The following is a 16,680-nucleotide window of genomic DNA, read 5'->3' on the forward strand; positions in this document are numbered from 1 at the left end:
TTCCCTTACTAGGCAGCGGGGATGACAGCACCCCTCCCTAACTCCCCACCCCACCCCACTGTTGCTGGGAGGATAAATGAAGCAGGACACACATGAGATGCCTGCCCAGGGCAGGCTGTTGTTTAGGTAGCTTTTTCCCTATTATTTCTGTAAGAAGTAATATGCATCTCAATTTGGAGGGAAAATGGATTGCAACAAAGTCAGTCACAAAGCCAGACAACAAATCCTATTTGGTCTTTAATTTCAATTAAAGACACACACATATTTCTTTATCAGTGGTCCCCGTGGGGAAAACACTCCCACCTCGACATAGCCGACAAAGCCAGAGTGAGCAGTGCCCCGCCCACCAGCCAGGCCTGCACTGGGCCGTGGGGACTGGCAGGGCTGGGGCCGCACTGCCCACCCCACCTGGCCCTCCTCAGGGTGTTTCAGGTCCCTGAGAGAGACTTCCTTCTTGTTCCTTTTTTATCCACGTGTAGAAAATGAGGTTGCAATATACAATTGATTCTAGGCTGGGTCACTTTTTTCAGCTCTGTGAGGTGAATTCATGCCTCTGTCATCACTCATGCTACCAAGTCTGTAAGACAAACTTTGTCTGAGTGAGGTGCGCTCATTAGTTCCGTGCGGTTCTGTCTGATTTATGGTCCCTCACCGGAGCTGAGAACTGGCGCCTCCACACTCTCATTGGCAGACAGATGGCACATCCCCTGAGTGGGAACAGGGTGCCCAGAGACTGAACCCTTGTGCTCCCAGGCCCAGGAGCTTCTCTTCTGGAGCAAGATCAGCAGCGAGGACCTGCCCCTCCCAGAGGATGATGGGCAAATTCTCTGGGAGGATGATGCCCAGCCCCGCTGGGGAAGAGAGAGCCAAAGTTGAGGCACAGAGTACATCTGTCCTGAGACCTGACAGGACCTAACATGACCCTTTGGGGTCACACTCCCTCTTTGCCTCCCTGTGGGGAAGGGGCCAGCTCTCCTATTTTTCAAGAGAAGCTGATGGAGGGCCTTGGGATCAACACATACACACTACTATATATAAAATAGATAAATAACAAGGACCTGCACCATTGCACAGGGAACTATGTCAATATCTTGTAATAAACTATAAAGGAAAAGAATCTGAATGTATATATTATATATGCTATAAGTAATATATATAATATAAACATTAAAAGTGAATCACCTTGCTGTGTAGCTGAAATTAATATTGTAAATTAACTATTGTTGTTGTCTTTTAGTCATTCAGTCATGTCTGACTCATTGCAATCCCATGGACTGTACCTCGTATACTTCAATTAAAAAAATAAAAATTATAAAAAAGTAGGCAGCACTGAATTTCTTGTTCCTGTCAATAAGCTGAAGTATAATGTTCAACTTTAAAATGCAACTCTTATAATACTTTATAATAACTTAATTTTTAAAATTATTTAATAATTTTTTAATTTTATAATAAACTTTGTAATAATAAAACTCATTAAAAAAGAGATGCTGGAAACAAATTTCTATCTGAAATATCCCAAATTTTAATTTTTTTACATTTTATTTTATATTGGTGTATAATTGATTTACATGCTGTATTAATTAGTTTGAGGTGTACTGCAAAGCAATTCAGATATAACCATACATACGACACACACACGTATCTATTCTTTTTCAAATTCTTTTCCCATTTACGTTACTACAAAATATTGAGCAGAGTTCCTCTCAATGTTTAAATGTTAGTAACTAGTTAGTAATTATTCCAATTTTCTGAAACCATTCTAGCTAAAATAAAATACAGCTGGGGGGCTGCATGCACCCCTGGGCCCCTCCAGAGACCACTCCCCACCTCCAGGGCCTGCCCTGCTCTGTTCTCAGAGTGCTACTCCTCTCAGGGCATCTCCCCATGAGCCACAGGCCCAGCAGCCTACAGTGAGCCCCCGTAGGCTCTACTGTGTTTGTCGCCAGTGACAAGGACAGAGTTTCATGCAGCCCCTACGAAGTCCTCTCACTGAACCCTTGGGAATCCCTATTATTGTTTCTAAATGAGGGAGTTTCCTGGTGGTCCAGTAGTTAGGGGACTTCCCTAGTGGCCAGCAGTAAAGAATTTGCCTGCTAATGCAGGAGACACGGGTTTGATCTCTGGTTCAGGAAGATCCCCTGGAGAAGGAAATGGCAACCCACTCCAATAATCTTGCCTGGAGAATCTCATGGACAGAGGAGCCTGGCAGGCTATAGTCCATGGGGTCACAAACAGTTGGACATGACTTCAGAGACTAAACAACAACAATCACCAATGGTTAGAACTCAGCACCCTCACTGCCGAGGACCTAGGTTCCATCCCTGGTTGGGGAACTAAGATCCCACAAGCCACCTGGTGTGAGCCAAAAAAATTTTTTTTTTTTAATTCAAAAATAAAAATATTAAAAACAGAATAGGAAAAAAATTTGTAAGTCTTATATCTGAAAGGGGGCTAATATCCAGAATATATAAGGAACTCCTACAACTCAACAACAAAACCCAGATTTAAAATGAGCAAAGAACTTGAACAGACATTTCTCCAAAGAAAATATACAAATGGCCAGTAAGCACATAAAAAGATGCTCCACATCACTAATCATGAGAGAAATGCAAACGAAAAGCACAATGGGGTACTATGTCACAGCAATTAGGATGGCTACTATTTAAAACAAAACAAAAAACCCAGAAAGTAACAAGTGCTGTTAAGGATGTGGAGGAACTGGAACTCTTGTACACTAGTGGTGGGGATGTAAAATGATGCAGCATTGGGGTTCCCCTCAACGGCATACAATCCAGCACCATACAATCCAGCACCTCCACTTCTGAGTAGGCATCCCAGAGAATGAGAAACAGGTTCCCCTAGAGATCTTTGTAGCCAGCGTTCACAGTCACCGAAGGTGCTCAACCACAGACGAATGGATAACCCAGATGCACCGTACCCACGCAGTGGGACATTATGAAAAGGAAGGAAACCCTGAGACCTTGGGGACATGACGCTATGTGAAATAAGCCAGTCACAAAAAGGTAAATACTGTAAAATTCCACTCCAATGAAGCACCTGGAGTCATCAAATTCACGGAGACAGAAAGTACAATGGTGGCTGCTTGGGCGAGGGGAGGGGGAGGGGAGCTAGCATTTAACAGACACGGATTTTCAGTTTTGCAACAGGAGGAGCTCTGTCAGTGTACCCAATGCCACTGAAATGTCCACTGAAAAATGGTGAAAATGGTGCATTTTATGTTGCATGTATTTTACCATAAGTGATCACTTTTTTAAAAAGCCTCAAACAAACAAACAAAACACTTCACCATCCATGTGGTGTATCTGTATACCATGTCTTAGTCTCATCTTAGCTGAAAGCTCCCACTTGCCTGGGAGCCCCTAGTCAGCAGTGTGTCCTGGTTTCTCAGTCCTGGTGTCCAGCCTAAGTGTTCACGGCTCTCCTTCTGGCCTCAGAAACATCGGGGTTGGACAGTCAGCAGTGTGATTATGAGCAGCCTCTCAGGACAGGATGCTCCTGGGAGCTTTCCCCCAACCCAGTCCACCCACCTGCCACCCCTGCGCTCCCAGGGTGACCACCGTCAAGGGGTTCCCCCTCCTCTTTCCTTACCACTGTGCCACTGACAAAGGACTTTGATGACCTGATAAACAACCCTCCTGACATCTTGGCCTCAGAACTCCCCTCCTCTCTCCCAGACACCCCGCAATTCCAGCCACAGTGGGCATGCTCCTGCCAAGCCCCCACACCCAAATCCCTCCTTCACACACAGCTCTCCCCACCCGTCCACCACAACCTGGATGCTCCTGGTCACTGGTCCACTTGCCCCACCTGGTCCTCTGGGGCTGCTGTTTCAATCGCTGCCCTCAGAATCCTACCTCTGGCTACTCCTGCCTTTCCAGCCCCCTGACCACCTGGTCAGGCTATCATCTCAGGAGACTCTGAGCACTAGCAGGTGTCCCAGTAACCAGAGCACACACCCCAGAGCCAGACTCCCCCAGCTCAGCCCTCGGCTGCCTCCCTTCTGTGGGCCCCTCTGACCCCTCAGACAACTCTCCCCTGTCTCTCTTCTGTGAAGGTCCTTGCCCAAACCCTCTGGTGCTGGCCCCTCCTCTCTGCCCTCCCTCAGAGGCTACACCACTCGGTGGCCTTGTCCCACTGCTATCCATGCTGCTCCCTCTCCAGGCCCTCCTCCTCCACAGGATAAGATCCTCCTCATCCTCTGGGGCCAGCCCAAACCTATTCCTCCTGGACATGCCCCAGACTGCAGAGGCCGTGAGGCACAGCAAAATTCCCAGAGAACAGGACAAAAAGGCAACGGAGACATAGAGGGTCTAGAGGACCCAGAACTCCACCCCAACAACAGAGGACAGCACTCTTTCCAGACACACAGGACCTTATCAAAACCTGATCTAGGACCAAAGCTAGAAGCAGGTCCCCCACAGCATCAAAAAACTGATTTCCAAGACAACACAGTGTCTGATGGCAGTGGAATTAAGAGCAACATCAGTAAAGTGAAGAGGGAGTCAAAAAATCCACACACTCAGAAATTAATAAACATGTTCATATGACTCATGGGTCAAAGAAAACATCATAATGGGAATTTAAAAATGCATAGAACGGGATAAATGAAAATACTACATACAACAACTTTATAAGCATCAGTGAATAAGGCAGTGGAAGGGAAATGTATTACCTTAGGTGCTCATATTAGAAGTAGATACACTGAAAATTTATGAGATTAAGAGTCTAACTAAAACCATTGTTTAACTAAATAAACCATGGGAGAAAATAATAAAGTTAGGAGCAGAATTCTTCAAAAAGAGAAAATAAATTTATAATAAAGAGAATAAACAAGGCCAAAATCTAGGAAGAAGGGCAAACTCACAGCAATATCAACAAAGAAAAACTGAGAGAAGACACAAAGAAGTGATGTTATAAATGAAAGGAGACATATAGCTACAAATAAAGCAGAGAATTTAAAAATAACAAAGAAGCACTATGAATGATGTTAAGCTAACAAATTTGAAAATGTAAATAATATAAGCAAGTCCGTGGATGTCAGACTTTCCATTAAAGAAACAGAAGCAGTAGTTAAAAAAATGTTTTCTATTACACAAACAGGCTTACACAGTTTTATGGGTAAGTTCTACCAAAATCAAGATGTGAATCATCTCAGCCTACCATGAACTTTTCCAGAGAATAGAAAAAGAGTAAAATTTTGTAAGGCCAGAAAATCTTTAATATTAAAACAAAACAAGGACAGTACAAGAAAGGAATATATCATGGGTTCATTTTTTTATGAATACAGAAGCAAACTTTTAACTAGAATATTAGAAAGCCAAATTGAGCAAAGCATAAACAAGAAAATCCATGTGACCATGTTTAGATTATCTGAGAAATGCAAGGGTATTTTAACATTAGAAAATCAATAAATGTAATCATTACATGAACAAGATTAAAGGAGATGCAGGAGAACTTTTGCTAAAATTCAACACCCATATGATAAGAAGCTCTTAGCAAGTTAGAAAGAGAAAGAAAATTCCTTAACCTGGTAAAAAGCTATCTATAAAAACAAACAGCAAATATCCATCTTAACAGGAAAATACTGAAAGCATTCCCAATTACTAGAAAGAATAAGGGAGTTTACAGCAAGATGGTTAGATATAAGAACAGTATTTTTAAAAAGTCAACTAGGTGATTTTTTTTTAGCAATAACTGCTAGAAAACTTAAGGTACCATACATTTAACAAAAAATGTGCAATTCCTATATATAGAAAATTTAAGGTATCCATACACTGAACAATGGTGTGATCACTTACCTAGAGCCAGACATCTTGGAGTACAAAGTCAAGTAGGCCTTAAAAACAAAGCAATTAGAGGTGATGGAATTCCAGCTGAGCTATTTCAAATCCTAAAAGATGATGCTGTTAAACTGCTGTTCTCAATATGCCAGCAAATTTAGAAAACTCAGCAGTGACTACAGGACTGGAAAAACTCAGTTTTCATTCCAATCCCAAAGAAGGGCAATGCCAAAGAATGTTCAAACTATCGCATAACTGCACTCACCTCACATGCTAGCAAAGTAATGCTCAAAATTCTCCAAGCCAGGCTTCAACAGTACGTGAACCAAGAACTTTCAGATGTTTAAGCTGGATTTAGAAAAGGCAGAGGAAGCAGAGATCAAATTGCCAACATTGGTTGGATCATAGAAAAAGCAAGAGAATTCCAGAAAAAATATCTACTTCTGCTTCACTGAGTATGCTAAAGCTTTTGACTCTGTGGATCACAACAAACTGTGGAAAATTCTTCAAGAGATGGGAATACCAGACCACCTCACCTGCCTCCTGAGAAAACTGTATGCAGGTCAAGAAGCAACAGTTAGAACCGGACGTGGAGCAACGGACTGGTTCCAAATTGGAAAGGAGTAAGTCAAGGCTGTATATTGTTGCTCTGCTTATTTAACGTATATTCAGAGTACATGATGCAAAATGCTGGGCTGGAGGAAGCACAAGCTGGAATCAAGATTGCCAGGAGAAATACCAATAAACTCAAGATATGCAGATGATACCACCCTTATGGCAGAAAGTGAAGAGAAACAAAGAGCCTCTTAATGAGGATGAAAGAGAGTGAAAAAGCTGGCTTAAAACTCAGCATTCACAAAACTAAGATCATGGCATCCAGTCCCGTCACTTCATGGCAAATATATGAGAAACAATGGAAACAGTAACAGACTTTATTTTCTTGGGCTCCAAAATCATTGTGGACGGTGACTGCAGCCAGGAAATTAAAAAGACACTTGCTCCTTGGAAGAAAAGCAATGACAAACCTAGACAGCGTATTAAAAAGCAGAGACATTACTTTGCCAACAAAAGTCCATATAGTTAAAGCTATGGTTTTTTCCAGTAGTCATATGTGGATGTGAGAGTTGGACCATAAAGAAGGCTGAGCGCCGAAGAATTGATGCTTTTGAACTGTGGTGTTGGAGAAGATGCTTGAGAGTCCCTTGGACTGCAAGGAGATCCAACCAGTCAATCCAAAAGGAAATCAACCCTAAATATTCATTGGAAGGACTGGTGCTGAAGCTGAAGCTCCAGTACTTTGGCCACCTGATGTGAAGAGTCAACTCATTAGAAAAGACCCTGATGCTGGGAAAGACTGAAGACAAGAGGAGAAGGGGATGACAGAGGATGAGATGGTTGGATGGCATCACTGACTCAATGGACATGAGTTTGAACAAGCTCCAGGAGATGGTAAAGGACAAGAAAGCCTGGTGTACTGCAGTCCATGGGGTTGCAAAGAGTCGGACACAATTGAGGAACTGAACAATACACTGAACAAAAGAATGTAAGTCCTATAAATAGAAAGTTACAAAACTTTGCTAATAGAAATTAAAGGAGACTTAAATAAACAGACATACCATGTTCACAGACAGCAAGACCCCATATCAGAAAGACATAACAACCACATTCAACTGATTTATATATTATATAAAAGTTCTGGCAAATTTCAAACAGGATTTATTTGTTTTGTGGAACTTGTCAAATTGATTCAAGGTCAACATGTTAGACCAACAGCCCAAGAATAGCCTAGATATTCATGGAAAAGGACAAGACATCAAGCTCTATTATAAGGCTTCACCAAGAAAGGTGATGAGGCACTGGGTCAGGGACAGACAAATTAACCCAGGGAACAGAAAAGAGATAAACCCATGCAAATACTGAACTTGATTTATCAGAAACATCAATTAAAATGAGGGACTTAGAAACTGATGGTGCTTGGAAATTTATACAGGACTGGGTGGAGGGAGTTAAATCCCTTCTTCACATCAAAAACAAGTTCAAGCCAGAGTAAGTATTTAAGTGTGAGACATCAAACCAAAGCTTTTAGGACTTACAGGAATGGGCCAGATATCTTCTGTTTAGCTCCCTACATCTCCTTTCCAATCTCCTCCACCTGGCTCTCTGCTCCAGGAACAAGGACTGTGTCAGTGACCTCTGTGCCCTCTGGCTGAGGGTGTGGTTTGGTCCTGGAAAACCCTGGGAAGGGAGCAGAGGTGGGTGAAGGAGAGTAAACATGACTGAGCTACTCCCCTGGCTCTCCCTGTAGGGTCTCCTAAGCTTGCTGTTTCTCTCTGGAAGTTGTGGCTCTTCTCAAGGCACCTGATCAAGGCCATCTCTCCTCCTGGGCTCCATCACTTCCCACTCTATCCCTTTGGGGCTGTGGGATAAAAGCAACTCTGTTGTTAACAGTCCCTGGTGGTTTCTTTGAACTCCGCCCACATCTAGGGAAAGGTGAGTCTATCAATTTACCCTCCTCCCAGTACCCTAATTTCTCCTGCTGAGATCCTGACTCATAAAGCAATCCTTACTGCAAGTGATCCTAAAATAGTCCCTCAAAAGGGGGTCCTGGGATTGGGCTATGTATACATTCCTGGAGTACTGAGACAACCACCTTGCTGGGACTGGGTGTATGCACATGTAGGACTACGGGTAATCCATGGCACTGGGTTACACACAAATCCAGAGCATCTGTGATTACACATACTGACACATGGGATGAAGTGCAGGAGGTGCACGGGGCCTGGGGAGAACAGGTGCCTGGCAACCTGACAACTGTGACTGCAAAGCCTGTAAAGTCAGGTGGACTCTGCTTATGGCCTCAGAGAGCACACGGCGGGGGAGGGAGGGAGGAGGGGAATTAAAAGCTATAAATCAGTAACTAAGAACACACGTGGGGAACCAGCAGGCAACTGTGGCACCCCAGAGTGCAACTTTAAGGTTCTAGAGTCAAAATGAAAATAAAAAAAAATCACAATGCACAATACTCTGAAATAACGACTGGGAAAGATGGTGGGAAGAAGTGGGCCCATCAGACACAGTGGTCGCAACTAGACCTGACTTCACTCATCTAATGAAGCAGCTCTCCCACCAATGTGAGCAAAAGGTGTGTCCCTGTGCAGAAAGCCTCACAGTGGGGCCTTTCCTCCTCTGGACCCAGCCCACACCCCTGCCCCCACACCCATCAATGAGATGGGCCCCAGAGGTCATGGAGCTGCGCATAGAGAGCACGCCGAGGGGATGTAAACTGCCCAGACAGGGCCGAACTGACACAGTGCTTTCCCCACACGGGGACCTGTAACATGTAACTCAGACATGCGGGGCGTGTTTACAGTCGCCAAGACTGGCCAATCAGCATCAAGAGAGAACCAAAGCTGATGGCTAGGGAGGTCAGGGAGCTGGAACTAAGGACTCCCACGGGGCAGTGGCTCTCCAGACTCACGGACTCTGGGTCCCCAGGGAGTGGGGGAGGGGCTCACATATCCAACAGCCAGGCCCGCCTCAGAGGTTTTCATCTCCATCTCCAAAAGGGTCGTCCCTGCTGCTGTTGGTGTCAGTGGGTAAAAGTGAAGGGATCAGTCTCCTGGAAACTGCTCACCAAGGGGTAAAAGCATGCTTGGGGGCCGGGCAGTGTCCGTTACAGGCTCCAGGTAGCTGTCCTCTCTGTCTGGCAGGTGACAGGGCTGCTCCACCTCACCACCTCTCAGTGGGAACCAAGGATTCTGAAGTCAAGGCCGGTGGCAGGCACAGCTGACAGAGGCCAGGAGGGGGTGAGGTGAAGACAGAGGTGGCGTGAACTCAGGAAAAGAGGGGCAGCCCCTTGACATGTGGAAGCTGAAGCCCACTGAGCCACTGTGCACCATGCAGTAGAGTCCCCAGGATCTCAGTGCCCAGACCCAGAGCCACTTGGTGACACAGGAACACGAGCTGCCTTCAGGGGAGGACTGGACAAAAGCAGCTGGCATGAGTGAGGGCCTTCTCCCACACCCTCAGACCCCCTCTCAGGTTGGGGTACACTGGGGACACCCAGACCTCCCGGTGGACATCAGACTCAAGCTCTGTATCCGCACTGGTCTCACATTCTGGAAATACCACCCTGGCCCACAGGATCTGCCTTGAACTGACATAACCTTCCATGTGTTCTGTTATATTCTGTCCAAGGACTGGGTCCACCTGAAAGTGTGTCCAGTGCCCCCGAGGGACCTCCTGGCTCACTTCCTAGCTCCAGAACACAGAGCCTAGCACACGTGCCAGGGAATTATGACACGTCAGGACCGGCTCTGGGGAGCTGGGATGGGGCTATTCTAAAGGAAAAGCCACAGTGCCGTCTGCTGCCCTCTGCGACACTGAGGGATAGCATGGGAGAGACCGCTGACCTCAGGTACAGAGGGGCTTCTTCAACAAGAGCACAGGAAGCACTCCCCATGAAGACTGGCATCACCAGGGCAGGAGGGAGAAACTGGGAAGACTCTATCACAAGGCGCCTGCACTACCTTTCAAGTGGCACAGGGCTATTTGAAGGTGGACATAAACTAGTTTACAGTATATATATATATATATATATATAGTGAACTCTAAGGAAATCTCTAAAAATAATACTTTAAAGAAGTATAATTGATGTGTTATGTGAGGAAATAAAACATAATTGTTAAGACTCTCCATTATAATTAGAGGAGGTATAAAAAGCAGGAGGAACAACAAATGATATTAAGCCAATGATATCAGCAATGATTTTAAATGTGAATGGCCTAAATACACCAATTAAAAGACAGAGAATGTAAGAATGGATGAAAAAAAAAAACACCCTTGTGCTGCAAAGGGCACCACCAAGAAAATGTAAAGACAATCCACACAATGGGAGGAAGTATTTGCAAATAACATACCTGGTAAGGGACTTGTGTCTAAAATATGCAATAATAAAAGACAAAATAATTATAAATGGACAAAGGATCTCAACAGATATTTCTCTGAAGAAGACATGCAAGAGGCCAAAAGCCCATGGAAAGATGCTCAACAGTATCAGCCATCAGTTCAGTTCAGTTCAGTTCAGTCGCTCAGTCATGTCCGACTCTTTGCGACCCCATGAATCGCAGCACGCCAGGCCTCCCTGTCCATCACCAACTCCCGAAGTCTACCCAAACCCGTGTCCATTGAGTCGGTGATACCATCCAGCCATCTCATTCTCTGTCGTCCCTTTCTCCTCCTGCCCCCAATCCTTCCTAGCATTAGGGTCTTTTCCAATGAGTCAACTCTTCGCATGAGGTGGCCAAAGTATTGGAGTTTAGCTTCAACATCAGTCCTTGCAATGAACACCCAGGACTGATCTCCTTTAGGATGGACTGGTTGGATCTCCTTGCAGTCCAAGGGACTCTCAAGAGTCTTCTCCAACACCACAGTTCAAAAGCATCAATTCTGCGGTGCTCAGCTTTCTTCACCGTCCAACTCTCACATCCATACATGACCACTGGAAAAACCATAGCCTTGACTAGACGGACCTTTGTTGGCAAAGTAATGTCTCTGCTTTTTAATATGCTATCTAGGTTGGTCATAACCTTCCTTCCAAGGAGTAAGCGTCTTTTAATTTCATGGCTGCAATCACCATCTGCAGTGATTTTTTTGGAGCCAAAAAAAATAAAGTCTGACACTGTTTCCACTGTTTCCCCATCTATTTCCCATGAAGTGATGGGACCAGATGCCATGATCTTAGTTTTCTGAATATTGAGCTTTAAGCCAACTTTTTCACTTTCCTCTTTCACTTTCATCAAGAGGCTCCTTAGTTCTTCTTCGCTTTCTGCCATAAGGGTGGTGTCATCTACATATCTGAGGTTATTGATATTTCTCCTGGCAATCTTGATTTCAGCTTGTGTTTCTTCCAGCCCAGCGTTTCTCATGATGTACTCTGCATATAAGTTAAACAAGCAGGGTGACAAGATACAGCCTTGACGTACTCCTTTTCCTATTTGGAACCAGTCTGTTGTTCCATGTCCAGTTCTAACTGTTGCTTCCTGACCTGCATACAGGTTTCTCAAGAGACAGGTCAGATGATCTGGTATTCCCATCTCTTTCAGAATTTTCCATAGTTTATTGTGATTCACACAGTCAAAGGCTTTGGCATAGTCAATAAAGCAGAAATAGATGTTTTTCTGGGACTCTCTTGCTGTTTCAATGATCCAGCCGATGTTGGCAATTTGATCTCTGGTTCCTCTGCCTTTTCCAAAACCAGTTTGAACATCTGGAAGTTCACGGTTCACGCATTGCTGAAGCCTAGCTTGGAGAATTTTGAGCATTACTTTACTAGCGTGTGAGATGAATGCAATTGCGCAGTAGTTTGAGTATTCCATCAGCCATCAGGATAATGAAACCACAACAAAAACAGCACTAGAAAGGGTACAATACAAAAGACGGATGATAGCAAGTGTTGTTGATGAGAATGTGGAGAAACTGGAAAACTCATACACTGCTGGAGAGATTGTAAAGTGATGGAGCTACTTTAGAAAGCAATCCAGTGGCTTCTCAATAAGTCAAAGAGAGCTACCACACGACCCAGCAATTCCACTCCTCTGTATAACCCTAAAGGAGTAAAAGCATAGCTCCACACAAGACTTACATACAAACGTCCACAGCAACGTTACGCAGAAGAGCCAAAAGAGCAGAGTAAAAATAACCTCAATGTCCATCAACTGACAGACAAATAAAATGTCCAGATACTGGTATATCCAAACAGAGGAATATTTGGAATATTATTTGGAAATAAAAAGAATAAAGTACTGGAACATACTCAAATGAATGAATCTTAAAAGCACGCTACAGCAGGGGTCTGGTCTCCAACTCCCAGGCCATGGACTAGTACCCGTCTGTGGCCTGTTAGGAAGAAGGCTGCACAGGAGGAGGTGAGCAGCAAGCGAGCGAGTGAAACATCATCTGTATTTACAGCCACTCCCCATCACTTGCATAACCACCTGAGCTCTGCCTCCTGTCAGATCAGTTGTGGCAGTAGATTCTTACAGGAGTATGAAGCCTGCTATGAACTGCACATGTGAAGCATCTAAGTTGCTTGCTCCTTATGAGAATCTTAACACCCGATGATCTGAGATGGAGCTGAGGCAGTGATGCTAGTACTGGGTAGCAGTTACAAATACAGATTGTCATTAGCAGAGAGGTCTGATGAGTCTACCTGTGTTGACAAGACAACACCTGTTTCTGTGTGAGATATTTTTCAGGAGGATGTGCAGGAGAATGTGTTATGTGCACTTTTGTTGCCAATCAACACCACATTTGCAGAACTATTTAAGTCCCTAAATGATCACATATCAGGAACACTGAATTGGTCATTTTGTGTCTGAATATGCTCGGATGGAGTGGCTGCCATGACTGAATGGCTTCTGGGTTTCACTACTTGCATCAAAGAGGTTGCTTCTGAATGTGAGTCTCCACACTGTGGAGATATTTATTTTAGAAAAGCAGCCCCCACTGGCAGCACATTTCAGTGACACAGAATGGGTCACAAAATTTGCTTACTTCTGTGACATATTCAACCTGCTCAACTAACTCAATCTATCACTTCAGGGAAGAATGACAACTGTGCTCAAGCCTGCAGATGAAGTGACTGCATTCAAAGCCAAACTGGAATTATGGGGGCAATGAGTGAACATTGGGACTTTTGACGTTTCAAACAGTAGCATAGATTCTGAAAGAGACTAAGAGTTTGAGCCTTATTTTCCAACCATGAAAGACCCCCAGACTGAGAATGAATGCATCTGCCACCCACCTGTGAATAAGCCAGATGAACTGACTTTATCTGTGCTAGAAGATCAACTGTTTGAGATCCCAAATGACGGTGGCCTAAAGAGTATGTCTGAGACAACTTCAAATCTCCATACATTCTGGATTAAAGTCAGGGCGAAATATCCTGAGATTGCACAAAAGCATTGAAAAGCCTGCTTCCATTTCCAGTATCCCATCTTTGTGAAGCAGGGTTTTCTGCTGTGACAGCAACCAACACGAGGTTCCAGAGAAGACATAAGCAACATACTTGGGGTGTCACTGTCTCCTGTCGCTTCCAGATGGGACCATCCAGGTGCAGAACAAGCTCAGGGTTCCCACTGATTCTGCACTATGGTGAGTGGTACAATTATTTCATTATATATCATAATGTAGTAATAATGGAAACAAAGTGCACAATAAATGTGATGTGCTGGAATCATCCCAAAACCACCCTCCCCTCCTCGGTCACTGGAAAACTAGTCTTCCATGAAATCTGTCCCTGCTGCCAAAAAGGTTGGGGACCATTGTGTTAAGGGAAAGAAGTCAGTCACAAAAAAGACCACACACTCTACCATTCCATCATGTGAAATGTCCAGAGTAAGCAACTCTGTAGAGACAGAAAGTAGATTAGTTGATGCTTAGGGCTGGGGCAGCCAGGGCATGATGGGGCGTGGCAGCCAGTGGGTGTGGGGTTTCTTTCTGGGGTGATGAAATGCTCTAGACCTGATTGTAGTGACGGTGGAACAACTCTATGAATACACTAACAAAAAAAAAATGAACTGTACATTTTAAACAGGTAAGTCATATGGCTCACAAATTATATCTTCATAAAACTGCTATAAAAAAAGAGAAAAGATTGATGCATACAATTATGTAACAGTTAATTTTCCTATTTAATCAGAAGACACCTACACAAGATTTTTTCAAAAATTCACAAACTTGGAAATGCTATTTCCTACACTTGTAACTGGCAAAGCATTGGTATGCAGTATACATAAATCCAGTCATCCCAATTCTAGGCACGTGCTCCAGAGAAACTCTGACATACGAGAACCAGAGGGCGTGCACAGGGCTCTTCTAGCAACCATGTTCTTAGTAGAAACCACATTCATTTATTGCTGGGAGAAGGACACACACATGATGATTTGCTGGCTGAAGAATATTATAGAGAAGTGAAATGAACCACAGCTATGCTGGGCTATGGCTACAACGTAGCTGAGCCTTAGAAACTTGATGTTAAGTGAAAAAAAAAGAAAAAAGGAAGTCCCAGAACACCACACACAGTGTATCCTTTTTTGCTGCTGTTGTTTAGTCGCTCAGTCCTGTCCTGCGACCCCATGGACTGCAGCACGCCTGGCTTCCCTGTCCTTCACCATCTCACAGAGTTCGCTCAAATTCATGTCCATTGTGTCACTGATGCCATCCAACCATTTCATCCTCTGTCTCCCCTTTCTCCTCCTGCCTTCAATCTTTCCCAGCATCAGCATCTTTTCCAATGAGTCGGCTCTTTGCATCAGGTGGCCTACAATACTGAAGCTTCAGCTTTTACAGAGCTTCAGGTTTACAGAGCTCAAAAGCAAAACTAAGCAAGGTACAGTCTACGCATACCTACACCTGTGACACATGTACTGTTTGGACAGTGGTTACCCTGTGGGGCTGGAGAGGTGTGGGCAGGGTGGGGTTAAATTAATTAAACAAGGAGGCCATTAGGCTGAGGTGGCTCTACTGCCTTAGCAGCCCACATAAGCAAACCAAACCCAAGCCTGTAAATGCCTCAAGGTTAAGAAATCAAAACCTAAGGGCAGCCAATCAGGATCAGCTAACTAAGCTTTCCCAAATAAGGCAGCCGCTGAAGCAACAGCCAATCAGATCACTTCCTCACTTTGCTTCTGCTTCTCCTCTATAAAAGTCCCGCTCCTGTGTTCACACAGCACTAATACCCACTTCCCCTTTGGTGCTGCCTGATTCAAATCGATTTTTGCTCAGATAAATTCTTAAAATTTTTAATATGCCTTTGTTTACCTTTTAACAGTGGTAAGATGAAAAAGGAGTATGTAAGTAATGTTGATAATCGTCTACTTCTGGGATGGGTGGTGGTGTCAATAGTTCTATTTTTTTGCTTTTTAATAATGCACATATATGTTGTGGGAAATATTTTATATGCATTGAATAACATGTTTCAAAGGTAACAAAGGAGAAGTGAGTGTGTGGTCAGTTCTGGTTTTGCCATATCTAATCTGTATATGTCACTTAACCTCCCCATGCTGTTTCCTCATCTGTCACATGGAAGCAGGAGAGGCATCCACTGTGAGGAGGTGGCTGTAAGGAGTCGTGGAGGTCAAGCACCTAGAGCAGTTTCTGGCCCAGTAAGAGTTAACCATTCTTGTAATTGTCACCGTCACCCTTATAATTACCATCATCATCCTCTTCCTCATAATCCCCCTCCTCCTCTCATTACCCTTACCATCACTATCACCATCATCTTCCCCTTCCTCCCCATCACCGTCACCATTCTCATCATTCTTACCATCATCAACATCCTCATCCTATCATTATCCTCACCATCACCCTCCACATCCTCCTCCTCCTCCTCTCCATCAACATCAACCTAACCATCATCCTCATCCTTCTCCCCATTCTGTCATCTTCATCATCCTCGCTATTTTCCTTCAGAAGGCAGAAGTGATCCCCAGTGCCAGTCCTCCAGTATCACTTCCACACCTCTCCGACAACCTAGCACATTCCACTGGTTAGTTATTGATGCAGGTGTCTCGCTGGCTGGAGACCAAGTCCTGAGACCAGCTTGCCTCCATGGTCCCCTCTGAGTTCCCACAGCAGGTAGGTCAGAGCCCCCTTTGTTTCAGGCACCATCCTCTGGTTTAGCATCTCAATGATCCCTAGCTACTGTTCTGTGACGCTCTGAAATTGCTGGCACACTGTCCTATTCCCTGGCAGAATGAAAACCCTCCAGTATCAGCAGGGGAGCTTTCAGATCACTGTTTAAACTGTAGCAATCTGGTCCTTTGGTAGCTCAGCCCTCACAGCCCAAGGTGGACCGTGATCCCAGGACACCACAAAC

The 16,680-nt window shown here is 44.4% G+C and overlaps 1 protein-coding gene across 11 annotated transcripts in view; it reads right to left on the reverse strand.

The window, feature by feature from the left end:
• Nucleotides 1-16,680, reverse strand: part of PCSK6 (proprotein convertase subtilisin/kexin type 6) — a 208,113-nt gene that overhangs the window by 130,779 nt on the left and 60,654 nt on the right. Inside the window, exon 2 of one of the 11 annotated variants that reach the window (XM_081546620.1) lies at nt 7,895-8,036. The exons of the other annotated variants lie outside the window; for them this stretch is intronic. The gene's annotated coding sequence lies outside the window, so the exon portion shown is untranslated. The remainder of the gene's footprint in view (nt 1-7,894; nt 8,037-16,680) is intronic. 11 annotated transcript variants of the gene reach the window in all.

This window comes from Giraffa tippelskirchi, chromosome 12 (genome assembly GCF_054371585.1).
Source record: "Giraffa tippelskirchi isolate mGirTip1 chromosome 12, T2T-mGirTip1v1.2.pri, whole genome shotgun sequence".
Classification (NCBI taxonomy): Eukaryota; Metazoa; Chordata; class Mammalia; order Artiodactyla; family Giraffidae; genus Giraffa; species Giraffa tippelskirchi.